Raw genomic sequence first — 27,776 nt, 5'->3', positions numbered from 1 at the left:
ATTTAAGAAAAATCAAAAGTATGGCCCTGGCTGGTGTAGCTCAGTGGACTGAGCGCAGGTCTGTGAACCAAAGCATCGCTGGTTTGATTCCCAGTCAGGGCACTTGCCTGGGTTGCTTGTCATACCCCCGGTATGGGGTGTGCTAGAGGTAACCACAGATCGATGTTTCTCTCCCTCTCTTTCTCTCTCCCTTCCCCATCTCTCTAAAATAAATAAATGAAATCTTTAAAAAAAAAAGAAAGAAAAATTAAAAGTACCTCTGGAAAGGATTAAAGACCCCATAGGGCTGTGCTGATGTCTAAATTTTAGGGTTTTTTCTTCTTAGTCATTAAAATGCTACCTAGACATCAAGTTTAGCAGGTTGCTCTCAGACAGACCACCTGGATTCAAGGCAGCTTAAACGGACTTTAAAGATTACCCTTACGGGCATGCTGGAGCAAGCCCCGGTGACCTGAGAACAGTCGTTCTCTCTTCGTGGATAAAAACAAAAGTCTGTCCAGGTATATGCTTGGGATTGGTGGCATTTACCTATGAACACTATCAGGGGGCTGGAGTTTACCTTAAAAATGTACTTTATTGAACGCTATATTTGTACTGGTTTTAGAAAAGCTTTAGAAAGAGATTTAGGAAAGCAGCTGTCTTGATCCTCGAGCCCTGCAGGTGCTCTGCAAGGCTGTGTTGCTTATGCCACCACATCAGTGGTCCCCGGGACAAGGCTGGCAGTGGTGGGAGTTCACGGATCCAAGTTTAAGGGCAATACAAAGGAGATGAGCAAATTAAGCTGTTCACAAGCCATCGATGTAAGTTATCTTCTCATAAAGCACATGCTTTGCAGGCAAGTGACATGATCTCCTGAGAGGACACTTAGTCCTCGACACATTGAGGGGACAATGTGGGAATGGTGGCCACAGGACGTCCACGTGGCCAGATGTGTCTGCTGGTCTGACAGGGGTTTCAACAATGGAAAAGCAAAAACAAATCACCATTGACATAGAAAATGATAATATAATATTAAAGGTATTCCAAGGGGAGGGGACCAAAAAGCCGTGGGCAAGAACTCATTAGCTGTGACCCTGATCACAGCCTTCAGCCGCCAAGCTAGTTCTCTCTTCCACACCTGTACCTGCCACACACAGCGTGCCCCTGACAGGTTGTTGCTGCCGAGGGAAACACAAGGATTTTTAAAACTCCGAGCAGAAGTCTTATCTGAACTGTCACCGTCATGTTGCCCTCAGACAAGCGGCTGTTCCGAGAGGGTGGTCCTGACGCATAAAGACTTCTGTACGGGTGCCTCTGTAAAGGTACAGGTGGTGGGGCAAGACCAGCCAGCATGCCTGGTCAGGCGTGCTCCTTGCCACCCATCGCCGGGCTCTGCTCGCCAGCAGGTACAGCGGGAATGCCTAAGGCAAGGTCTGAAAACCTGCTTCAACCTGGACACAGCTGGAGACTTAGAAGCTGAGCAGTGCAGTCAGTGCTGAGGCCGTGTCTCATGGACATCGGCTTGGCTCTGCCTCTTCTGGCCATAGTCGCCAGTTCTGCTGGCCCTGTGGCCTGGGCAGGGCAGGCTCCAGCCACGCCATCTGACCCTCCCAGCCCACCCAGGGTCCAGGGCACAGGTGGGTCTGTGTAACACTGCCATGCAGACTGACCGCAAGGTCTTTCCCCCCCCAGGGAAATGAACAATAGTGATTACCAGCTGTTCTTCTGAAAGCAGGCAGGCCCAGGGAGGGGGAAACTAGACCTCCTCCCGCCCCAAAACTGGAGAAGGAAGGAAGCTTCTGAAGCTGCTGATGTGGTCTCACCTAGAAATTCCTCCCCCACGGAGACAGCCCATTAGCTAAGGGGGAAGTGAACATATCGTTGCCAGAAGGTGGTGTGGTGTAAGGTTAAGGCTTTGCCTCTTTTGAGTCCTGCTGTTAAACAGTGATACTGGAGAAGCCCAGATAGGAATAACTACAATATGAATAAATTATAAAAATCAACAGAACTCAGATCAACTGTAAAAGGATGTTTTGGGGGAAATTAGGAACATTTTAAATATGGACTGGGTATTAAATGATCCCAAAGAATAATTGGTGGTAATCTTCTTAAGTAAAATAATTGCATAATGCTTATTTAATATTATATTTTTAGAGATCCCGCTGAAATACATAGGAATGTAATGATCTGATGTCCGAATTTGCTTTGAAATACTTCGGTGGGAAAAAGAGAGAAAGAAATGGGTAAAGCAAGGGTGGGAAACTAGCTGTCGGCACTGGGGCCTTCTCTCCACAACTGTGCCTATTTGAAATTTTTCAGAAAAATAAATTTTAAGTCAACAATGCAGCATTTTCTGGAACATTGGAAAGCTTCACAGATGGCCATCGATGGCCTCGGGAGAAGGAGGGAGAGGGCGGCTGGGAGCAGAGCCGTGGAGACATGGCACCCGGCCGGGCCGCAGGCAGAGGCGAGTGCAGGCTCTGCCTCCACACCTAAGTGTCCCAGTCAACTTTGCCATTTATGGCTAAGTGGCCTTACACTGAGTCACGTCTTAACACAAAGTCCTAGGGATTCAGATGCGCGCTCTCGAACACACCACTGAGACTCAGTTCCCAGGGGTCCGTGGGGTACGTGAGTGCATTTTGCCATGAGTTTCACGGGCCCACCAGGGACAGACACTAGGGACGAGGAAGGGGAACAGGACAAGGGAGTGGGGGAGATGACTAAGTAGCTACGTCAACAGCCAGTGCGTCAGGGAAGTGACCAGAGAAAAACGAACATTTCATCTTCCTAAATGCCATCCCTGACCATGAAGTTCACAACAGACCATAAATAATACTAAATAATTCCACTAAGAGTGACAAACAGGCTTGGGGGCTTCCAGGACAGACAGGCTAGGGGTGGTGTAAGAGATAGGAGTTCGAGACCCACACTGACTAACCCAGGGGCCTTGATCTCCAGCATTTGTCCTCTTCCTCAAAAAGAAACGATTGGACTGGTCTCCACAGTTCCGAGATGTTAGAAGACGAAATTAATCTGGGGCATGTTTCCGGTTCTCGTGCACGCCTCGCCTCTCATCAGGGCTTGAGGTTCCCCAGACACCAGTAGTTAGTCTCCTTCCCCTGCGGAGTCCCGCCCCCGCGTCCCCTCACCTCGCCCTCGCTGGTATTTGGTGACGTTTATCGGGGGTGGGGGTGATAGAGAGAAAGGAATGTCAATCCCGCTCCTTTCTTCCAATCATTTCTATTCCGCGTCGCGCTTTTCTGCAGCGACACGGCAGGCGTGCAGCTAAACCCCAGCGCAGTAACCAAAGCGCCTGCGTAAAAGTTGCCGTCACCGAGGGCAGCAGGACTATCTCGCAAGACCAGGACTAGCTCTGCCTCGGAGCGATGCTGCACGCACCACCCGACCCATGGGTTTGTTTGTGCTCGTTCTTTCCTACTTCAGGGCCTCTCTGTCATAATGGCAGGAGAGGTTTCCGGATCCCTGGACTAGCCAGGGTGACTTGGGAGTGCACGCCTGGCGTGCGAAGCGCACCTCTCCACCCACAGAACTCAGGGGGTTCGGGCGCTCAACCGAGACCTTACTGGAAGGCTGAGGAGAAAACCCAATTCCAAGCATTGGGCGCTGGAGTTCCCAGGCTCAGCCCCAGTGACCCACGCCCACACCCCTCTCCAGTCTAGTGGGCCGAACTTTTCCAGATCTGTGGCTCAGTGCGAGCCCCGTCCCCACGTCCCTCGAAGCCAGAGCTCCGGACACAAGCACAGCCCCAGTGTCCTTGGCCCGTCGCTGCCTCCCCTGAGCACCTATTGCACGCTAAGCCTGGACTGGCACTGTCCCGCCTGGTTGCAGGCGCCCCAGGCGGGCAAGGAACCGAGCGCCCCATTCCTTGGGGGTGTGCCATCGGCATCGCCTGACCCTGCTCCAGAAAGGTGGGGCTGGGTGGGTCCGCCGGAGGGGGAAGCGGCATCCGCTGGCCGTGCAGCCTCGAATCTCTCAGAGCAAAAAGCTTTCACCGTATGTGCCGCCGTCCCGGCCCGGGAACCCCAAGCACGGTGAAGAGACGACCTCGCGGGGAGTGGAGCCTGCAGACCCCGCGAAGACGCTCTCGCCTCCCCTCGAACCGCTGCCCTCCCCGGAGGCCACGGGGAGCAGCGCTCTTACTTGGTAGAAGGGGTCCGCCCTGGCTTGGCTGGGGCCAGGTTTTCCACGGTGGCCCCTGTCCGCGCCCACGCCGCCGAGCCCCCTTCCCGAGCACAGCGGTGGTAGGAGAGAGCGAAGTCAGGGATCTGGGAGCCGGGAGCTTAAGTACCTCCTTCACGCTCTTCCCGGTACTTTTAACCGGAGTCGGACAGCAAACCCCTCCCCAGGCCCACCCCCTCCCTGAGCGCGGCCGCCGCATTGGCCGGGCCCGTTGTAATTGGAGAGCGGTGACTCCGGGTGAAGGCTGTGTCCGGAGACTGCGCGCTAGTGGCGCGGCGCTCGGAGGCTCTTCCCGCCCGGGTTTCCGATGCCTGAGAAGCTGGGGCAGGGTGGGCGGGAGCGGGCGGCGGGGGATGGAGGCAGGGGGGTCTTTTCTCTAGAAGATTCCTGTACTCCTCACCACCTCCATGCTGCTGAATTTTAGCCTGTGATGTTCTTCTCACCAACATTAAGGCGGAGATTAATCCTGTCCAGAGAGTCAAGCACTGCCTGGCACGTAGTAGACACTCATTAAAAACGGATAAATGGCCTTGGCAGGTTAAGCTCAGTGGATTGAGTGCCCACTTGCAGCCCGAAAGATTGTGGGTTCTATTCCCAGTCGGGGCATATGCCTGGTGTGTGTGTGTGTGTGTGTGTGTGTGTGTGTGTGTGTGTGTGTGATGGGGGGAGGAGTCGGTGTGCAAGAAGCCACCAATCAGTGTTTCTCTCCCTCTCTCCCTCTCTCTGTCTCTAAAAATAAATAAATAAAATCTTTTAAAAAACTGGTAAGTGAAGGAGTTCAGAAACTTGCATCCATCCCTCCTGGGTCTCTCCTCGAGGGGGAAAGTGGATTCCAAACATGAAACAGCAGCCTCCCTTCATGCAGCAGGTCACGTCTCCGGCCTTTGCCAAGTCTTCCTCTCCCGAGGATCCATTCTCTCCTTTGCGAATTAAAGGCTTTGGTTTCAGGAAGCTGGCCACCCCTCTACCAGGGCCAAGGAGGCTTGAGAGTAAGAGGCCAAGGGCCGGGCACCAGAGTCTGAAGCCTCCCTCCCTCCTCACATGGGGCGGCCTGGGGGAAGAACAGAAGGGCAGTTGCCTTCTGGCTCCACAGTGACCAGTGAGGCACATTCCCTGGGACCCGTCAGAGCCACTGGCGGTGGAGGTTGTTTGGAGAAGAGACAGCTCTAAAGCAAGGCTCCAGTCTGCGAGCCTCTGTGCAGACAGAACCCAGAAGTGGATGGTCAGCAGCCTGGTCTGGACCCTCCCCCGGCTGCTTCCTCAGCCGGCTGCCCCCACTCCACTCCCTCCCTCCAAACCCACACGCCTGGGGCTTCCGATCACAGTCTCAGCTCAGACTTCTCCTCACCCTAGATTTGCAAATCCACTGGAATCATCTTGGCCCTCTGGACATTCTCATGGCCACAGCTAACCTAGTAAGCCCCAAACTTGGCATCTAATTCACAGCCCACCCGAATGCCTGTGAAGTCTGCCAGGCAGAAATGGGGTCTTCTCAGGGCCCTCCTGCTTAGCCAGCTCACTGAATCGATCCCCTGGGCTAGTGGGCAGTAGAGGGACAGGCAGGAGGGAGGTGGGTGGGGCTATAAAAGTTCCTGTGGAGTTGGAACTATTCAATATCTTAGCTGCGGTAGGGTTGCACAGGTGATAAAGAACCTACACAGGTGATAAAGTTATAGAGAACACACACACACACATACACACATACACGCAGGTACAAGTAAAACAGTAAATCTGAGTAAGATCAGTGGATTGCCTGTGTGCCCATGTTGTCCTATAGGTTGTAATGTTGTTCTATAGTTTTGCATAATGTCACCGTTGGGGGGAAATGGGCAAATTTCCCCTTGTATGAGGGATCTCCCTGTATTATTTCTTACAACTGCCTATGAATCTACAATTACCTCAATAAAAATTTCAACTAAAAAAATCCCCACAGTACCTCTGGGGCCCTCAGGATGTAATCTGAACCCTTTGATGCAGCTGAGAGCCTGTCTCCAGGCTGCTCATCTGCCAGCCACGTCCCCTCCCCTGCCCTCCCCTCCCCTGCCCTCCCCTCCCCTCCCCTCCCCTCCCCTCCCCTCCCCTCTCCTCCCCTCCACAGGCCCTGCGTGCTGTTCTCAAGCCTCCTGTTTCACACCCAGGGCCTTTGCACACACCATTCCCTTACCCGTCTGCCCAAGAATGCCGAGTTCTTTTTTTCACATCTTGCTCCGCCTTCCGTCAACACCTTACACAGAGTCTGCACATAGCAAATGCTCAGGAAATGCCACTGGAGTTGTGAACACGGTGCGGAGCGAACAGGCTGCTTCCACACCCACTGAGCCCTGTCCACAGGGGCCCTGGGGCCTATACACTGGCCCCAGTCTGCACTCCGTGCGTAAATTCACAGAGAAACATGAGTGGCTAACAACAGAAAATGGTACAGGAACAGAGGGAATACTCGATTGTGCACAGGGAGTTTTGGCGGATGTTGTTTACTCTAGTTTTGAAATTAGGACAAAATTGAACAAACAGGATGAGTTTGGTGCTTTGGAAAGTGAAGGCTGTGGTGAACTCTATTCTCCTCTAACATGAAAAATAATGGAAATTAATGGGGCTCTTGCAGAACATCCCGGACTTGTCAACACATCTTGTTATGCAGATGGCCAGCTGGTGAGGACCACACCGAGTGCCCTTCAGAACCAGAAGAACCAACAAGTGAAGGAGTATCTGAGACACACCCACAATCCACTGAGGAGTGGAAATGGCAGCCCCTAAGCGAAGCAGCATGAAATGACTGAATCCAGCATAGTTGTCTTAAGCCAGTAATGGGCAGAAGCTTTAAAATAGTAACTTTTAGTCATACCAATGAAAAATAGGAGTTACAACAATGGTATTGGAAGAAAATACCCTTTAACTTTCTAATGATTGCTGATAAACACAATTAGCATCTTTTTCACAACGCCCTATGATTTGTAGGCTAGGCTACTGTTATAACACTCAGGATTCCTGAAGTTATCTGTGGTACGGTCTAATTAGAAGAATTATGTGCCGCTATTTCAAGGATAACATTGCTATCTTAAGCCTTATATAATATTGTAACTTGCTTCCATCAGTCTCTGAGTTGGGGTCAAAAAGCACTTAATCAGCTCTGCATCAGAAATAACTGGCAGTGGAGGAAAGGTGTGTGGGTGTTATGGTATCAGATGTTAAACCAAACTTAATTTAGCAATATACTAACTTTGCCGGTACCATTTTCATGCCATGAAGCAACAGCCCTGCAGGAAAACAGGAATGTTCAACAATAAAACATTCAACCTCTTCATTAATCATGTTTTCTTTTTCTTTTGGCCTTAACATTTGGTGACTCTACTAGTATTTGTGAAGATGCTAATTTTAACTTACAGGAAGTTTTTTAAAAGGAAATTAAAGCCATAACAATGAAAGTTTTAAAAAAAAACCCAGTGGAACAGAGCTCTGTCCTCACCCCTCACACTTTTCTCTAATCCCTCCACTCCTAGTCTTATGTTTCCTGCTAAAGCATTAACCAATAAGGCATAAAACGAAACGAACTTTGTAATAATGTTTTGCCTGATTCTGAAGAAAAAAAGCAAACTCCTTGTGGAAAATCCAAGAGTAAATAAACCCCTAACGTTTTGGAGCGTTTTCTTCGGGATATTTTTTTAAACCAGAGCAGATAGTTTCTGTACCCAGCTTTTCCAATTTTTAACTATTTCATTTTGTGTGCATTTTCCAACGTGCTCTTCATGGTTTTAGACTGTCCAGGGTCTAACACGACCTGGTTCTAGGGCATCATTTCCCTACTGTTAGACGGCCAGTTGTTTACAGCTTTTTACCAGCACGGGACACTTACCCTTCGGAGAGTAAGGTCAATCCAGCAGCTATTACACGGTTTCCACTAATTGTTACAGAGCAGAAAGCCAAGTCTCAGAGACACCAGGTAACTTTCTCAGTCAGAGCCACAAAACGGGCCTCAGCAAGTCCGTCCCTGCCTTACCACGCCAACCCCAAGAGAAAAGTGAGTCTTCAGCTTCCGCTCGCTCAGGGCGGTTCACCGAGGTGCTGTGGCTGAATTGCACCGAAGACCCGGGACACCACCTGAGGAAGGCAGCAGGCCTCTGCTCTAGGTGAGATAAAACCATTAGGCTTTGTGTCCCTAAGTTCGGATGTGCCACCCCCCATCTCCAGGTCCTGCGCTGTCGCAGAGGCAAAGCCACACCGTGGATTCAGAGCATGCTTCCGCAGTCATAGAGCCTGGGTTCAAATCCCACTCCCCCCTGCACCAGGGCACGGCACTGGGTGAGCCACAGCTGTAGGGGAGGCAGCAGCCTCCTGCCCGCCCCTCCCTGTCCAGGCCCACAGGGGTGACTTCTTTAGGATGTGATGACTGTCAAGTTCTATCACAACCTTCTTAATGGGTGTGCACGCCTCATAGAAATGCTAGGGGCCAACTCACACGTTCTCCTAGGAGGCAGCGCCCCCTCGTGGCCCACGTCTTACATTGCACTGCGCGTTTGCAGTTTTTAGGGCCAAGTTACAAAACTAACAGGTTTTAAGAAAACATTCTGTCCAAGCATCTTGCTTACAGACGTGGAACCAGACACCCAGAAAGCTGTCGACCGGACCGCGGCCCCTCGGCAGGTCGGCAGCAGTGCTGGAACCAGGTCCAGGCCAAGGTCCCCAGCCCCCAGGGGGATCCACCATCCGATAAGCAGGCCGAGCGGCAAACTGCACGCGTGCCCTCTGGCGCTGGTGGGATCCCTCCGCCCTGCGTCCAGGAAACACGTGTTTTTATATTTAACAGCATGTTCAAAGATACAAAACAATTTATCTGGGGGAGCTCCAAGGGTCTCATAACCTTCTCTGAGGAAGAGATCAGGATAAGGCTATCATTTACGTTCTGCACAGAAGCAAGGTAGGCCTAGGAAAGGGGGAGTCTGTTTTCTACAGTCACCTGACTTTTTAAAAAAGATTTTATTTATTTATTTCTAGACAGAGGGGAAGGGAGGGAGAAAGAGTGGGAGAGAAACATCAGTGTGTGGTTGCCTATTACGTGGCCCCTGCTGGGAACCTGGCCTGCAGCCCAGGCATGTGCCCCGACGGGGAATCGAACGTGACCCTTTGGTTTACAGCCCGCCCTCAATCCACTGAACTGCACCAGCCAGGGCATAACCCAGCATTTTTGACCGGGGCTTTGGCTGGAAGCCGCTCTGCCCTTACAGTAATCTCTGTGCTGACAGCTTCTCCAGGGTCCAGTTCAGCCCAGCAGCGCCACGGGGGGGGGGGGGGGGGGGGGGTGCAGTTGGAGCCGCGGGTTGTCACCGCTGGAACCTGCCATTAGAAACCAGTCGCTGGTGAATAAGCTGCCCGTACACGCAACAGTATGGTTGAATCTCAAAAATAGTATGCTGAGAAAAAGAAAAAGAAAAAAAAGCCAGCCAGAAAAGAGCGTACGGTATGACTCCATGTAATGAAAGTCGAGGAAAGTGCAAACGCAGTCACTGGGCGGAAAGCAGCTCTCAGGGCTGCGGAGGCCGAGGGGCCTGGGGTCGGCCCGGGGAGGGGCGGTAGGGACTCGGCGCGGTGATGGGAGTGATCTGCACTTGCCTGTGGCGCTGTTCATTTTGGTGCGTGCATTTTCCCCAAACTCGAGAAACTGGACGCTCAAAATCAGTGAATTTCATTTTATGTAAATTATTCCAGGATACAATGGATTTAAAACGTAATCTTCCCCGCACCATCCCCCCTCCACCACATCCTCTTCTTTTAAAATGCAAGCAGTTTGCGGGAGGCCAACTCGGGCTGACCAGTGGCTGGCAGCACAGGCGCTGGGGCCGCGCTGCCTGGGTTTGAACCCCAGCTTCACCACTCACTAGCTGTGTGAACCCAGCATGTCACTGAACCTGTCTCGGTTTCCTCGCCTGTAAAATGCAGAGAACCTCACAGAATTCTTGTAAGGCTGAAATGAGTTCAGACACGTGAAGTTCTAGTTTTAAGTCAGTTTACCTAGAGGTGTAAATGTCACTTCAAGTTCACCACCTTTTGTTCTAATCACTTTTTAAAATATTTGGAGCAGTGTTAAGTTTACAGAAAAATTGAGCAGAAAATACAGAGGTCTCCCATATATCCCCCTCGCACAGTGAATTTCCCTCATTAACCTCTTGCATTACGATTGATGCAAGAGGTCGTAACCCCTTGTTACAATTGATGAAATAATACCGGTACATTATTATTAACTAAAGGCCACAGTTCACAGTGGGGTTCACTCTTGGCGTTTCACAGTCTGTGGGTTGTGACAAATGTATAATGACGTGAATCCATCCTCACAGCGTCGCGCAGACTAATTTCACCGCCCGGAACACCCCTTGGGCCCCACCTGGTCATCGTTCCCCACCCCCACCAACACCTGGCGAACACTGGTCCTTTCGCCGGCTCCGTAGCTGGCTCTCCTCAGAATGTCACGTAGTTGGAATCTTAGAGTGTGTGACCCTTTCAGACTGGTTTCTTTCACGTAGTCACATGCATTTGAAGTTTCTTCATGTCTTTTCGTGACTGATAGCTTATTTCTTTTTGTTGCTGAATCATTCCATTGTCTGGATGAACCACAGTTTTTCCTTTTCATTCTCCTACTGAAGAACATCTTGGTTGCTTCCAAGCTGCGGCAGCTCAGATTTTCATGTGCAGGTTTTTGTGGGAATATAAGTTTTTCACTCATTTGGCAAACTACCAGATGGTGCCACTGCTGGATTTTATAGGAAGAGCGTGTTTAGTTTACATGGTACTTCCATACAATGTGGAGTATTTATTCGGCCTTAAAAAGGAGGCGACTCTGCTACCTGTTACATCAGGGATGAGCCGTGAGGACATTGTTCTAACTGAAATAAGCCATTCGCAAAGACGCAAACGTTGTGCGACTCCACTTACTTGAGGTACTTGGAAGTAGTCAAATTCACAGAGACAGAAGACAGAATGGTGGGCGCCGGGGAGGGTGGAGGGTTATTGCTCCCTGGGTCCAGAGCATCTGTTGCACGAGGCGGAGGCGCTGGAGTCGTGAGCTGGCAGAGAGGCCTGGGCGGCGGCGGCGGCTGCACAACATTCCGAGTGTGTTTGAAATCACTGAACTGGACACTTAAAATAGTTAAGATGGTAAATTTTGAGTGTATTTTATCACAGTGAAACAATTACAAAAAGTCACATAAAGCAGAGTAGTCGTGAGAGGGAACAAGTGTTTAACTTTGTAAGGAACTGCCCGGCTGCCTTCCGAAGTGGCCGTCCCACCCCGCACGCCCACCGGCAGGGATCCGGGGACCGGCGCTGGCTCTGCGTCCTCCGCAGCGCTGGGCGGTGGCCGCGTCCGGGTGGGCCCTGCCCGGACACCTGTGCTGGGGTGTCCGAGACGTTTCAGCTTGCACTTCCCTGATGACTTGGGGCGGAGAATTTTCCCGGTGCTTGTTTGCCATCTGCTTATCTTTTCCAGGGAGCTATCTTGTCGGACATTTCCTCTGTTTTTTAACTGGGTTGTTTTCTTGTCGTTGAGTTTTGAGTTTTTGTATATTTTGAAACCAGTCCTTCATCAGAGATGTGTTTCGCAAAGATGTTCTTCCCTTGTGTGCCTTGTCTTCTTATTTTCTGAACACCCTTCACGGGGCACCTAGGGTGGCATCACGCCCTCCTGACTCCCTGGGTGCACTAGGAATAAAGCCTAAGGCAGCACTCAAGGGCTTACGCTGCGATTTGGGACAGGCAGCGTAGAAATTAAATAGCAATACAGAGTCACAGGAGTTCCTTTCAAAATGCCTGGCCAGGGCCAGTGAGCCGAGGTCAGAGGGACCGGAGGGTTGGGGAGGGGCGTGAGAGGCCAGAGGGAGGGATGGGGGGGGGAGGGGTGGGGGGGGAGGGGGGGGGGGGGGAGGGGTGAGAGGCCAGAGGGAGGGGCTGGAGGGTGGGGGAGGGACTGGAGGGTGGGGAGGGGCGTGAGGCGAGGGCAGCACAGCGGCGCTCTCCAGGCTGAGCGGCACAGAAAGACACGGACCCTGGAACCCAGCGTAATCCTTGCTCAGGGAGGAGCCCCGGGACATCTGAGAACAGGTGGCATACGTCTGGGCATAGGACGGACCCTGCACACTTGGCAAAGGCACAGAACCTGGGGCGGGTTCGGAAGAGAGGTTTGCCCACCTAAGGTTGCTGTTCATCTCGCTTCCCACTGGCCCCCTCCACCAGGAAAGTCTCCCGCTAAGAGGGAGACTCATCTAGCACAGTCATTCCCAGGAAAAAAAGTTAAAAAAAAAAACCTGGTTCAAATCGCATTTCCAGACATCTGGTTTCTGCCAGCTCTGACCACCTGGTCTTAAAGGTGCAGCCAAAACAGGGCGGGGAGCGGGGTGCAGGCAGAACGGAAGCTTTTCTGCAGTGAAGCGTTGGCATCTGGCAGGGCCCTCGCTCCAGGCTGCAGCCCAGGAAAGCCTTGCTGTCTCCCAGAAAGACTTTGAGCGGCCTGCCCAGGTCACTCGGGGTTGACTGAGGACACAGCCTGACTGTCCATTCCAGCCAGGGCATTCGCCAGGCTCTGCAGGCCCAGGCCCGGTTTGGCACCCTGGGGGAGAGGGAGGAGGCATGAATTCTGCTCCACCCACCAGGCCCTAGTTCTGCGGGAGAAGGCCCAGGACAAGCCCACAGGGCCATTCATTACCTTATCGTAGATATCTGGAGGGGATAAGAGGTCGAGAGGGATTATGGATCAGAAAAATAGGCCCTAACCCCAGGAGAGCTAGTCACCAAAATGGCAGGAACACTGCTGTGCACTGAATTGTGTCTCCCAAAATCCGCACTCGAAGCTCGAAGCCCCAAGCCCCAAGCCCCAAGCCCCAAGCCCCAAGCCCCAGGCCCCAAGCCCCAAGCCCCAAGCCCCAAGCCCCAGGCCCCAAGCCCCAAGCCCCAGTGTGATGGTGTCTGGGTGAAGCCTCTGGGAGGTAACAAGAGTTAGATGAGGTCATGAGGGTGGGGCCCTCCTGATGGGATTTTCGGCTTTATCGGAGGAAGAGAGACTACAGCTCTCTCCTCACTCTGTGAGGGCAGAGCAAGAAGGTTGCCATCTGGAAGCCAGGAAGCAGGTCCTCACCAGGATCCAAATCTTCAGGCACCTTGATCTTGAACTTCCAGCCTCCAGAACTGTGAGAAATAAATGTCTGGTGTTTAAGCTGCCTGGTCTATGGTGTTTGGTGCCAGCAGCCTGAGCTTCAGACAATATAGAGATTTAGACCCAGGAATAGAACCCTAGCAGGTAGCCTGGAGGCCAAGTTAAGACCAGGTGGGTATAAGATGTTGACACTACTGTTTGATGCACAGTTGGTCACGGTTTGGCCACCACCCCACCTTCCTGAGGTGATGGTCGTGAGGAACACCACCCTCTGTGTGTCAACCCCACCTATGTCCAACCCCACGGTACAGGCTTGGACATAGTTGCCAAGCAACCAGACAGAAGGGGGAAATTCCACTTTCTGAACCCTTCACAAGCCTGACTGTTTGCACAAGCCACTAAACACAGGTCCTGCTGCCCGCCACTTCAAAAGCCAACCTGGAGGGGCAGGCGCTGATGTACAGGAAAGTGGTTTTGTCCAGGTGCCAGCCACCTGGAAGACAGGGACTCTCATCTCAAAGGCCATCTTAGTATCGCAGGTGTCCTAGCTAGTTGACAGAGAACCATGGGAAGAGGGGAACTCAGGAATTCCTGGGGATACACAGTTTCCCAGCTCTGCTTTTGAGTGGTTTCAGTGTTATCTGCTGTGTGCTCATCATGTAGATTCATGCTCCCTCTGCGGTTTTACTGCTGACGTCTGGGAACAGGGCGTGCAGGCAGCATTTCTACTGGTTCCAGTGAGAATCACTGACACCTGCCCCGTTTCCTGTGGTCAAGGTCATTCCTTGGTTAAGCAGGAGCTGCAACTGCTGATGTCTACAAAATACGTATAAGGAAACTTTATTATTATTTATTTTTTATTGATTATGCTATTACAGTTGTTCTATTCCCCCCCTTCATTCCCCTCCACCCTACCCTCCGTCCCCACCATTACTCCCCCTTTAGTTTATGTCCATGTGTCTCAAGTTCTTTAGATTCTGTATTTCCCATGCTATTCTTGCCCCCCCATCTACTTTCTATCTACTGTCTATGCTACTTATTTTCTATACCTTCTCCCCCCTTCTCCTCCTCCCACTCCTCTGTTGCTAACCCTCCTTGAGATCTTCATTTCTATGTTTCCACTCCTGATCTAGCTGTCCTTTTAGTTTGCTTTTGTTTTAGGTGTGGTTGTTAAGAACTGTGAGTTTGTTGTCCTTTCACTGTTCATGTTTCTTTAACTTCTTTTTCTTCGATAAGTCCCTTTAACATTTCATATAATAAGGGCTTGGTGATGATGAACTCCTTGAATTTGATCTTATCTGAGAAGCACTTTATCTGTCCTTCCATTCTAAATGAAAGTTTTGCTGGATAGAGCAATGTTGGTTGTAGGTCTTTGGATTTCATGACTTGGAATACCTCTTTCCAGCCCCTTCCTGCCTGCAAGGTCTCTTTTGAGAAATCAGCTGACAGTTTGATGGGAACTCCTTTGTAGGTGACTGTCCCCTTAGCTCTTGCTGCTTCTAAGATTCTCTCCTTCATTTTAATCTTGGCTAATATAATTATGGTGTGCCTTGGTGTGTTCCTTCTTGGGTCCAACTTTTTTGGGACTCTCTGAGCTTCCTGGATTTCCTGGAAGTCTATTTCCTTTGCCAGATTGGGGAAGTTCTCCTTAATTATTTGTTCAAATAAGTTTTCCACTGGTGGCTGTTCCTCTTCCCCTGCTGGCACCCCTATAATTCGGATGTTGGAACGTTTAAAGATGTCCTCAAGGTTCCTAAGCCTCTCCTCATTTTTTTTGAATTCTTGTTTCTTCATCCTTTTCTGTTTGGTCATTTTTTCCTTCCTTCTGGTTCACTCCCTTGATCTGAGTCCCAGTTTCCTTTCCATTATTATTGGTTTCCTGTGCAGTTCCATTCATTTCAATTAGTTTCACCTTCGTATATTTGTCTAATTTGTGGCTATAATCAACCAGTTCTGTGAGGATCCTGATGACCAGTGTTTTAAACTGTGCGTCTGAGAGTTTGGCTATTTCTTCATCGCTTAGATTTATAGGCTCTGGGGCTTTGAGATCTTCTTGAGCCATTTTTGGTCTGTTCTGGCCCTTTAAGTGTGAGGAGCGGAGCCTTGGACTCCCAGGTTGCTGGGTTGTGACGCTGTATGTGGGGGCGTGGTCAGAGCGGGGAAATGGCGGCACCCTCTGCTGTTTCGTGCGACTGGGTGAGGAGCAGAGGCTTAGGTGGTTCACCTGGGCCGGGCCACTCAGAGTCGCTGGGTTATGACGCTGTATGTGGAGGTGGGGTCAGAGCAGGGAAATGGCGGCGCCCTCCACTGCCACTTGCTGCGGGACCCGCTGGGCCCCCGGTCCAACCGCCCACTCCCTCGCCTGTCCGCCGGCGCACAAATGCGCGACCACAGTCAACCCACAGCCCTGCTCCCTTGCTGTTTCCCCGAGGTTGCTGGCTTGGTCGCTCGCTTGGTCGCTCACTAGGTCCAACCCTGCGCCTGGATTCCACGCGCCTGAGTCCGTCTGACCGAGTTTTTCTGTGCAACCCCGCTCCACCAGCTGCTGGTTTTGCCCCTCTTACCGGTCAGGCTGAAGAATTTGTTGTTATCAGACTTCCGAAAAGTTCAATTTTCTGTGTTCTGGCTGTGTTTTCTATTGCTAATATTTAGTTGTCTCTAAACTTGGTTGTGTGAGAAGGCACAGCACATCCACCTATGCCTCCATCTTGGCGGAAGTCTATAAGGAAACTTTAATACATGAATCTTCTATGAGTTTGTTGGCACATTTTATTCTAATTCCATTTCATAGCAAGTCAGAGTAATGTACAGTTTTTAGTCCCTGTTACAATTCCCCACTGCCATATTGTTCTCTACATCTATGAAGTTATTGATAGCCTCTGAATTTTCTGGGGGAATAAAACACCTGAGCCTGTTGTAAAACAAAATCTCATGAGTTAAAAGCAGATACATTTTTAGAGGTAACTTTGAGTAGATACAATTTTTCTGGTGTGGGAAAAACGAGCCTTTATAAAAAGCTTCCAAACAATAAAGACAAGATGATAAAGAAAAGAACAGTTAAACCTAAATTAAAAATCTCTCCTAATATGGACTTGATGTTTGAGGTGCCCATGAAGGGAGACGTGCAAGTCAGTCTTTAGTCCCTCATGGAGAGGGGTGTGACGGTCTGCTGAAGCCAGGTAGCCTGCTGCCCGATCTGTGATGCTTGTTTTCACCTGAGCGGAGGTGTCACTGTTAGTAAGACAAGTGGAGTTGATGGCTGTGTGAGCTCCTCCTTGTTCTGCTAGCATGTAGTCCAAGGCAATTCAACTGCATAAGCCAACTGGAGTTAGACAGTCCTGGTATTTTTAAATATTACCAAGTGCGGAAGCAGTTTCATTGGCTACAGTGACTAAAGTCTTAGGGAGAGTGCCCTGGAAGGTGTAGCTCAGTGGGTTGAGTGCGGGCTGTGAACCAAAGGGTCACTGGTTTGGTTCCCAGGCAGGGCACATGTGTGGGTTGTGTGCCAGGTCCCCAGTGGGGGCCAGGTGAGAGGTAACCACATACTGATGTTTTTCTCCCTCCCACCCTCCCTTCCCCTCTAAATAAATACATAAAAAATCTTTTAAAGTCTTGGAGAGATTCTGAAGTACACGTGGATGAGTAGTTACTCCCCGGCTGAAGTCTCATCCGTCTGCTTGTTGACCTTGGGAAGGAACAGTTTCCCTCTGGGGCCCTGAACAGGTTGAAAGCATGGAGTTGGAGCGCATGTTCCGGTGGGATCTGCAGAAGTTGCTGCCTTCCAAGAGGAAAGGTTACTTGGGTGGGCAATTTACAGAGCAAGTCCCAGGCCAGCGGAGGGGTGGCATCCCAAAAGCTGGAGGGCAGCTTGTTGCTGCATTTGTCTTGCCACCCCTACAACCAAGACTGTTGAGGGGTTTCATTATTTTTAAGTCAGTTTGGTGTTTGATATGGAGTATGTGGCTCCCATGTCTGTTAAAAGTCAATTAACTTATTCCCTGTTGTCAGTCGTATGTGAGGCTCCTGTGGGGAGATGGCGATCAGTCAGGAGGTGTCTAGGGGAGCCCCCGGCCCTCGTTCATCCCGAGTCACCATTCCGTTTCACCGTCTGCCCATGTGCCTCTTTTTATTTATTTCTCTTTCTCATGCCTGTTGTCAGGTGCCTGAGCTTTCTGCCTTGGGGACCTTCTGCACTGGGTCTTCTGTCTTTGTTCTGATCTTGCCTGTGCATAAGTGAAAAATAAAACTTTGAAGTAATTAAATGAATAAAGCAATGAACTGAACTGGAGTTTAATGTCTATTACTGGGTATTGTGGAATTTATTGAAACACAATTTCTCTCCCTAACATTACTCTCACTTTTGTTAAAAAGTCAAATCAAGAGCAATTCACTTAGTGCACTAAGTGCAGTTTCAACTTGGCCTGATTATTCAGATAAACGCAACAGGGGCAGCCACCGACCACACAGGCGCTCTCTCTGTGTGCTTCCTTGGAACCGTGCAAGGAATTTTCAGGTTGAGCTTTAGCCACACAGGGAAGAAAAGCCAAGCCATCCAGTCGTCATCAGGTTTTGCCTGTAACATCTATAACTTTGGGTGAGTTTCTCAAGTTCTCGAGGTTCCCAAAATGTCTTGAGGTTCTTCCTTGTCATTGTTAGAAAAGTAACCTTAGCTCCCTAACTGGAGAGACTGTCTTGCAACTTATGAATGAGGAAGGTACCAGGCCATTTTTCCAAGGAGCTTTTATCAGTTTCAAAGTAAATTTCATTCTTTAAAACTTTTGTTGTCATGTAGAGTCTAGGTATGTCTCTCTCAGATGTGACATTTCAGTCAAAGCCTTAATAAAATCACAAGTGGAAAATGACTTTGTGTGTCCTGTTATGAAGAAGTCAGATTCCTTTTGGATTTATGTAAGTAAACATATCATGGAAATAATATTATTTACTTATTAAGAGTTTCTAAATGCCACAGATATCAAGTAGGGAGAAAAATATAAATGCCTCAGTATTTTTTATGAAAGTATAATTTACCAAATTGCACAAGTTTTATCCTGGCTGATGTGGCTCAGTGGCTTGAATGTGGGCCTGCGAACCAAAGGGTTGCTGGTTCAATTCCTAGTCAAGGCACATGCTGGGGTCCAGGCCAGGTCCCTGGTGGGAAGTATGCAAGAGGCAACCACACATTAATGTTTCTCTCCTCTTTCTTCTCCCCTTCCCCTCTCTCTAAAAATAAATAAATAAATAAATAAATAAATAAATAAATAATCTTAAAAAAGAAAAAAAAAACGAGTTTCTTTATGTCTGAAAAACATAAAGATTAAAAATCAGGGGGACTTCCGCCAAGATGGAGGTTTAGGTGGATGTGCCTTGCCTCCTCACACAACCAAGTTTAGGGACAACTAAATATTAGCATCAGAAAACACAACCAGAACACGGAAAACTGAACTTTTCGGAAGTCCGCTAACAACAAATTCTTCGGCCCGACCGGTAAGGGGCGAAACCGGCGTCGGGTGAGGAGTTACAAAGGAGAGCTCGATCGACCCGGGCGCGGAATCCAGACGCGCGAATACAGTCGCACGGGTTCCAAACCCAGGATTGGACCTAGTGAGCAACCCAGCGGCCCACCGGGTGAGCGACTACGGAGGAGTCAGTGGGGAGGCGGGGGCAGCGAGTTGACTGTGGTTGCCTGGTTGCGCGCGGGTGAGGGAGTGAGCGGTCGGACCGGCAGCGGCGGGGCGCCATTTCCCCGCTCTGACCACGCCCCCACATACAGCGTCACAACCCAGTGACCTGGGACTCCAAGGAGCCGCTTCTCTCACTTAAAGGGCCAGAACAGACCAAAAATGTCGCAGGGGGACCTCAAAGCCCCGGAGATAAATCTAAGTGACGAAGAAATAGCAAATCTCTCAGACGCACAGTTTAAAACACTGGTCATCAGCTTCCTCATAGATCTGGTGGACTATAGCCACAAATTAGAGAAACATATGAAGGCTAAATTAAGGGAAATGAATGGAATTCCACAGGAAACCCATAGAGATGAAAAAAAAACTGGGACTCAAATCAATGGAGTGAACCAGAAGGAAGAAAAAAATGATCAATCAGAAAGGAATGAAGATATAAGAATTCAGAAAAATGAGGAGAAGCTTAGGAACCTCCAGGACATCTATAAACGCTCCAATATCCGAATTATAGGGGTACCAGAAGGGGGAAAGACACAACCACCAGTGGAAAAACTATTTGAACAAATAATAAAAGAAAATTTCCCCAATCTGGCAAAGGAAACAGACTTCCAAGAAATCCAAGAAGCCCAGAGAGTACCAAAAAAGTTGGACTCAAGAAGAAACACACCAAGGCACATCATCATTACATTAGCCAAAATTAAAACGAAAGAGAGAATCCTGGAAGCAGCAAGAGCTAAGGGGACAATCACCTACAAAGGAGTCCCCATCAGGCTGTCAGCAGATTTCTCCAAAGAGACCTTACAGGCAAGAAGGGGCTGGAAAGAGGTATTCCAAGTCATGAAATCTAAAGACCTACAACCAAGATTGATCTACCCAGCAAAACTTTCATTTAGAACGGAAGGACAGATAAGGTGCTTCTCAGATAAGACCAAATTCGTTTGCAAGGAGTTCATCATCACCAAGCCCTTATTATATGAAATGTTAAAGGGACTTATCTAAGAAAAAGAAGTTAAAGAAACATGAACAGTGAAAGGACAACAAACTCACAGTTATTAACAACCACACCTAAAACGAAAGCAAACTAAAAGGACAGCTAGATCAGGAGTGGAAACATAGAAATGAAGATCTCAAGGAGGGCTAGCAACAGGGGAGTGGGAGGAGGAGACGGGGAGAGAAGGTACAGAAAACAAGTAGCATAGACAGTAGATAGAAAATAGATGGGGGGGGGGCAAGAATAGTATGGGAAATATAGAACCTAAAGGACTTGAGACACATGGACATAAGCTAAAGGGGGGTAATGGTGGGGTTGGGGGGCAGGGTGGAGGGGAATGAAGGGGGGAATAGAACAACTGTAACAGCATAAACAATTCAAAAAAAAATAAATTAAATAAATAAATAAATAAATAAAAAGAAAATCAGACCACAAAAAAAAAATCAGCAATATTTTAAACAAAAAGTCACAAAAGTTACCATTATCTGCAGTTTATTCTGTCTCACAATCAATTTTTGTTTATCCTATTACTTGTCAGTATTTCTATAAATCCAGTTATTCCATGGACTCTAGTAATCCGTCCAATTAGAAAATATGGGAGTTCCGGCCAAGATGGAGGTGTAGGTAGAAACCCTTTGCTTCCTCGCACAACCAAAAGGAAGATAACAACCAATCTAAAACCAATAAACAACCAGAAGTGCCAGAAAATCAAACTGCATGGAACTCTGACAACCAAGGAATTAAAGAAACAGTCAAACAGAACAACCAGACCGGTGCTCCGAGACAAAGAAATAGGGTCCAAAAGAAAGAATAGAGCAAAACCTTGGGAAGAGAGCTAAGTGATGAAGACATTTCCAGCCTATCTGATGGAGAATTTAAAGCCCTGGTCATCAAAATACTCACAGAACTGATTGAGCTTGGTCAAAAAATGAAAAACAAAACAAAACAAATAAAAGATACCCAAAATAAAATAAAGCAAAATATTCAGGAAACCAAACAGTGACAAGAAGGAAACCAGGTCTCAAATCAATGATTTGGAACAAAAGAAGAAATAAACATCCAACTGGAACAGAATGAAGAAACAAGAATTCAAAAAAAATGAAGAGGGAGTTTGGAACCTCTGGGACAACCTGAAATGTTCCAATATCTGAATTATAGGGGGGCCAGAAGGAGAAGAACAACAGCAAGACATTGAAAACTTATTTGAACAAATAATGAAGAAAAACTTCCCCAATCTGGTGAAGGAAATGAACTTTCAGGAAGTTGAGGAAAACCAGAGAGTCCTAAAGAGATTGTATCCAAAGAGGAACACACCAGGGCATATCATCATTAAGTTACCCAAGATTAAAAGACAAAGAGAAAATCCTAAAGCAACGGGAGAAAAGGAGACAGTTACCTACAAAGGAGTTCCCATGAGGCTATCAGCTGATTTCTCAAAAGAAATCTTACAGGCAACAAGGGTCTGGAAAGAAGTATTTGAAGTCATGAAAGGCAAGGACCTATATCCAAGATTACTCTACCCAGCAAAGCTATCATTTAGAATGGAAGGGCAGATAAAGTGCTTCCCAGATAAGATCAAGTTAAAGGAGTTCATCATCACTAAGCCCTTATTATAGGAAATGTTAATGGGACTTATCTAAGAAAAAGAAGATAAAAATATGAACAGTAAGATGACAACAAAATCACAACTACCAACAATTGAACCTAAAAGAAAAGACAAATGATGAAAACAAAAACTAAGCAAACAACCAGAACAGGAACAGAATCAGAGAAATGGAGATCACATGGAGGGATTTCAGTGGGGAGGTGAGGGAGGTTAGGAAGGAAAAGGTACAGGGAAGAAGAAGCATAATTGGTAGGCATTAAATAGATGGGGAGAGGTCAAAAATGGTACAGGAAACAGAGAACTCAAAGAACTTATATGTACAATCCATGGACATGAACTAAGGGGAGAGATGCTGGAGGGTTGGGGGGTGCAGGGCAGAGGGGGGGATAAAGGGTGAGAAATTGGGAAAACTGTAATAGCATAATCAATAAAATATACTTTAAAATATGATCATTCAGATAATCTTCCCTCCCCATCCCTCTGCCTGAAAGTAAATAAATAAAATCTTTTTTTTAAAGACTTTATTTATTTTTATAGAGGGGAGGAGAGGGAGAAAGAGAGGGAGAGAAACATCAGTGTGTGGTTGCCTCTTGTGCACTTCCCACTGGGGACCTGGCCTGTGCCCTGACTGGGAATTGGACCGGTGACCTTTTGCAGGCCAGTGCTCAACCCACTGAGCAATGGCAGCCAGGACTAAAATCTTTAGAAAAATAATAATAAAATACTCATATCTAGATATTTAATAATTTTTATCATTTAACCCAACAAAACTCCAAAGTTCTAAGTTACCAAAGACTTTGGAAAACTGTGTTTAGGTATATTTATAATTATTATTGAAAAGCCTTATCAAAACCTTTTTATTTTAGTATATGTATTTATTAGTTCTTAACAATGTAATGAAATTTTAAAGTCAATTATTACCCAAACCATTTTCTTGACAAATTTTGTAACAGAGCTAAATAACATGACTTATTTTTGCAAACCCAGGCAAAACATATATTTTTTGTTAATAACTTAAAAAGTTATCAATTAAATTTAAACCAGCTTTAATATCAAATATTTTCCCAGACCACATGATCGTGAAAAAAAATTGAGATAGTTCTCTTTTCTTACCATACACACAAACAGTATTATTAATTGTAGAGAAGACAAGATTTTTTTCTCTTTTTTTTTCCCTTGACAATTTTAAGGAGGATGGAGGAGAGGCAGGGGAGACACCAGGCTTGGCTGGCTTTGGTCTCTTGAGCCACTTTCCCGGATGGACAGACCTGTGTCTCTAAGCTCCAGGAGTGCCTGGCACCTTGGGTTTCAGTCCCAGGTTTTCTCCTCAGGAAACAAGGGGTTGAGTTAGATAACGATGACCCCTCCCAGCTCTGTATCTCGATGTTCTTTCTTGTACATCAGACGATAGTTATATCTTCCCCGCCTACTTCACAGAGCTGTTGAGAAGGTATAAGAAGTGAAATGTGCAGTGTGCCAAAGACAGGAAGTTGCTCCATTGTTATTGGGTGTGATTGTGGAGAGAGGAGCCAGCCAAGGGAAGCTCTGTAGTCAGAGGCGACCAGCCTCCTGGGTTGCTAGGAGACCACAGTGGGGATGCTCCAGCCAAGGCAGCATCATCTGTCTTTGAATGTGGCCCCTCTCTCCATACAGCTTCTACCTTGAGAATTGGAATCATTTTCTCTTAAAGAATCACTGATGTTCCCGAGCTGAAGTAAAAAATAATAAATAATAATAGACAAATAAATTTTTTAAAAAGCAGCTCCCTGTGGCTCAACATAAATAATTTCCGGCCCTCAGTCTCATTCTCCTCCTTTTTCTTATTATCTATCTATCTATCTATCTATCTATCTATCTATCTATCTAAAAAATTTTAAAGTTATGACATGAAACCTATTTTCCCCAAAGGGCATAAAATATAAATATGAGCATTATGAGCTAATTAAAAGCAAACACCCATATAATTACCATCCAGCTCAAGAACTGGAATATTATTACTGCCATCCCAGAAGCATCTCCGCAGACTCCAAGCTCTTTCCCCACATTGCCTCCCTGTCTTAAAGGTAACTTTTTTTTTATGGTAATGACTTCTAAATGTCCGGAAAACCCCAGGGCTCAGCATGAGTGACCCCACCAGGCTTCTGGGTCTAACGACTTCTAAGTGTTGCTGATTCCCAAATGTGGTCTCCAGCCTGCCCTCTCCCATACTCTTCAAATCCTGGGTCCAACTCTGTGCTGAACCTCACCACTGGGTGTCTAAGTGACACCTCGACTGTGTTTTTCTCCAGACTGCGCTCCTGATCCTCTCCCCAATATCTGCTCACATCGGGAAGGGTACATTGACCACCCTTCCTGCTGTCTGATTCTTGATTCACTCCAGTGCTTATGGGCTCAGCCTCCACAGGATCTCTAGACCCGGACCGTCCCTCTCCTCCTCCACTGTCATCTCACTGAGATTATTCAAAGAGCCCAGCTGATCTCTCTGCTTCTACATTTGCCCCAATGGTTGATTTTTAAGCCCACAGACTTGAAAATATTGATCATATTCTGTCACCCCTCTAACTAAAACTGGAAAAGTTGGTGTTCGTGATGCCTGTCAGCACCAGAACCAATAAGTAGAGACAAGAATTGAATCTCTTTGGGTGCTTTATTCAGATGCTGGGCATCTGAGAAGGCAGCAGGTTATATACCCTAAAAACCATCTATCTTAACATCTATCTTATCACAAGCCAAACTTTTTTTAAGGAGAAGAAAAGGGTAGGTAAGGGGTTTGGAAAAAAGGGTTAATCAGATAAGAGTTGCAGTCTGGGGGTGATTGTTCTAGTATTTCTTTGCTGATGGATAATTCTCTATCTGCTTCATGTATATTTCCTCCCTGGGACTCAGTGGCTCAGACACCCTGGGGCACAAAGGTTGAATTGCTTGTCAGACTCCTGGAGTCAAGTAGGTCATGCACCCCAGCTCCTGGAATAACCGTTTTCCCCATGCATTAATCACTTAAGCCTATCAACTATAACTAGATCTAAAATCTTTAACTGTTGAGTTCCTCTGTACCACCCTGTTGTGGCTTACCGTCACACTGAGAGTGAAAGCCAGTTTTTACAACAGCCCACACACGCCTGCGTTCTCTCCTCCCAAACCCCTACCTTTCAGACCTCCTCCCTGTTTGATTCCTCTGCTTCAGCCCCACTGCCCAAGCTGTTGTTCCTCAAGTGCCCCAGGGCCTTTGCACAGGTTCCTTTGTGTGGGAACTTCTCTGGGTCTCCTTGGGCTTCCTGCCTTGCCTCCTTCAAGACTTTGCCCCAATGCTGCCTTTAACAGGGTCAGGGTGCTCCCTTCTATTCTTTGTTTGCAAGTAGGTTTTTGTTATTGCAAGTATGTTGAATTTTTATCTTGCATGGTTCCTATGTCTAGTGATGTGATATTATGGTTTTTCTCTTGTAATATTGAGGTACTGAATTATATATTTCTTGGCCTTTCCTTTACCTACCGTCCTTTTCTAGTATTAAGGTGCTTAATAATGATCACCTGATGTTTCGGAGCGACTCGTGTGCCCTGAAGGATGTGAAGTCCTAACTAACCCCAGTACCTGTCGATGTGACTTTACCTGGAAAGCAAGTCTTTGCAGAAATAGTTGACTCAAATGAGATTGCCCTGGGTTAGGATGGGCCTGAAATCCCATGACTGGTGTCCTGATAAGGAGAGATTTGAAGACACAAAAGAGACTCGAGAAGGCCACTGAGAAGACGGAGGCAGAGACCGGAGCGATGGTGCCGCAGCCAGGGGTGCTGAGGAGCAGCACTGGCCACACCCTGAAGCTGGAGGAAGCAGGAAGGATTCTTCTCTGGAGCCTTGGGAAGATGCAGGACCCTGCCAACACCTCAATTGTGGAGTTCTAGCCCCAGAACTGGGAGAGAATAAATTCCTGTTGTTCTGAGCCACCCATTTGTGGTAATTTGTTAAGCAGCCACAGAAATGAATATACCTGCTCTTCTAACCTGCTGATTTGAAGTAATTTTTCTCTAGCCTGCCACTCACTCCTCACCACCACGGTTAGGACCCATCTGTGGGACAGTGAGGGGTGTCTGCCGTGCTGCACCTTGGCTCTCAGGTGTCATTCTGGTGAGCAGGCTGTGGAGGCACCTAGAGGACGAGCCTGGGGGCAGATGCCCATCCGTCATCCAGGGGAGCTACCTGGTTGTGTTACACATTCTTCTGCTCTCTGCCCAGGAACGAGTGAAGGAAACAAGATGGAGTAAGTACAGCTAAGCTGACTTACAGTGGAATCTGTGGAGTCAAGCTGACAAAACTGGGTCAGAGTAAATGGGCTGCAGCACGGGGAACAGATTTTATTTTACTTCAGCCCGAGGGCTGAAACTGTTGAACTTTTCGGTTGTACCTCAATGCCTAGAGAGGTATATAAACCCCACAGATGGCCCTCTGAAGAACTTAGGAAAGAATGGTCATGCATCCAGACCCTGCAGCATCCATGATCCAGCCAGCAGGTCCAGAGGCTAAGAATGCAAGACTGACTCTTCTCAAGAACGTACATTTTACCGTGAGAACTCTTAACTTTTCTTTCTCCTTCACAACAATCTACACATTTCTTAGTTTTGTTTGTGGTTAGCAAACCCTAAGACCCTTGAAGAGATCTTGGCTATTTATTTGCAGTCAAAGCTTCCTGACTCTGGGCTCGGGCACGGATAGCTATAGTGACAACTACTTCCAGTTCAGGTTCAGAAAGAGAGTGAGTCAGTGCCCACATGCAACCACCAGGTGGCGACATCTCTTCCTGCAGCTGGACCGCTGGCTGACTCTGCCTGATGGGGGCGGGGAGTGGGGGAGGGTGCCCCAGACCTGCCCCTCGGGCCCTGGGTCAGACTGGGGGATGGAAGGGGGAAGCTCTCCAGACAGAATGACTGAGCGGTACCTGGACCCATATATATTAAAAAAAAAAAAAAAAAAAAGGCAGAGCGTACACTTGACTGGTGGCTGATTAGATAGAGAAAGAGTGTGATAAGAAAGGAACCCTACAGAGTGAACTCCGGGTTTCTGACCTCGGTTACCAGCTGGTGTGTTAGAGAAGATGTGCAGGGAGGGTTCCTGCTGGGACAAGAGGCTTAGGACCCTATGAGGCACTTAAGTAACATGTGGTAGGAAATAGAAATAAGGGTCTGAAACTCTTAAGAGGGTTTTGGAAGGGAATGAAAGGCAGAGAAGGGTATTCTGGGGGCGACAGGTCCTTCCTTAACATGAGGCCCAGCATTATGTAGTGGTTTAGTGTGGGGCGGGGCAAACTCCTGCCGGTGGGCCGAATTGGCCCATGAGCTGCTTTTCGTAAAGAAAAAGTTTTATTAGAACAAAGCCACACTTATCATTTGCATATGATCTCTGACTCATTTCCCACTCTAAAAGCAGAGTGAAGTAAGTTTCAGACAGAAGACACGTGGTCCCGCCGTGCTGAAATATTTCCTATTCGGCCCTTTGGAGAAACGTTCTGCTCACCCCTGGTCTAGAGCAGCGCTGCTGAGGAGCGCTCCTCAGCCCTCAGCGTACTGAGAAGAACCTGGCTGCGGCCTGAGACCGGCTGAGACTGGGCATTTCCATCGGGCCTGAGAGACGCTGCCGCCACCGCTCCAAGGGCCACGCTGTCCAGTGGAAATGCAATGTTAGCGCTAACCCTTCAGAAGTTTCTAGTGTCCCTATTAAACAAATATAAAGAAACAGGTGACAGTACTCATTACATTTTATTTTTGTTACCCCTTCCGTCCAGGCACTTTACTTTTCTTACGTTCTGCAAATACTTACTGAGCCTTTCCTGTGTATCAGACCCTGAGCCAGGCACCGGGATATGTTCTAGCAGAAAGGTTTACAGGGAACATAATGAATACGGAGCAAGCCAGAGGAGGTGGAAGGGCCGGGCAGGGGTAGAAGTGGAAGCAGGTGCTCTCGGTTTTCGGTAGGAGGTCAGGTGGGCCTCCCTGGGAGAGCCAGTCACTGAGGGCAGGGAGGCCAGCGAGGCTGGAGTGGCAGCAGTGGCGGAGAGAAATTAGAAGTGGTCAGAGAAGTTAGCAGGTATATTTTCTAAACCTTACAGGCCATGGCAGGAATCTTTGGTTCTTCCTTTGAGTGGAATAGAGAGCCAGCTGGATGGGTTTCTACCAAATGAGTAGAATTGTTTTTGAT

The 27,776-nt window shown here is 48.1% G+C and overlaps 1 protein-coding gene across 2 annotated transcripts in view; it reads right to left on the bottom strand.

Moving 5' to 3' along the window:
* The window catches only part of LOXL2 (lysyl oxidase like 2), a 94,292-nt gene extending 89,993 nt beyond the window's left edge, over nt 1-4,299 (bottom strand). For both annotated transcript variants that reach the window (XM_037152680.2, XM_037152681.2), the window contains exon 1: nt 4,144-4,299. The gene's annotated coding sequence lies outside the window, so the exon portion shown is untranslated. The remainder of the gene's footprint in view (nt 1-4,143) is intronic.
* Nucleotides 4,300-27,776: the final 23,477 nt, after the last annotated feature.

The sequence above is a fragment of the Artibeus jamaicensis genome, unplaced genomic scaffold (genome assembly GCF_021234435.1).
Source record: "Artibeus jamaicensis isolate MK-2021 breed Jamaican fruit bat unplaced genomic scaffold, CSHL_Jam_final contig_477, whole genome shotgun sequence".
Lineage (NCBI taxonomy): Eukaryota > Metazoa > Chordata > Mammalia > Chiroptera > Phyllostomidae > Artibeus > Artibeus jamaicensis.
This window is presented reverse-complemented; position numbering and strand designations above follow the sequence as displayed.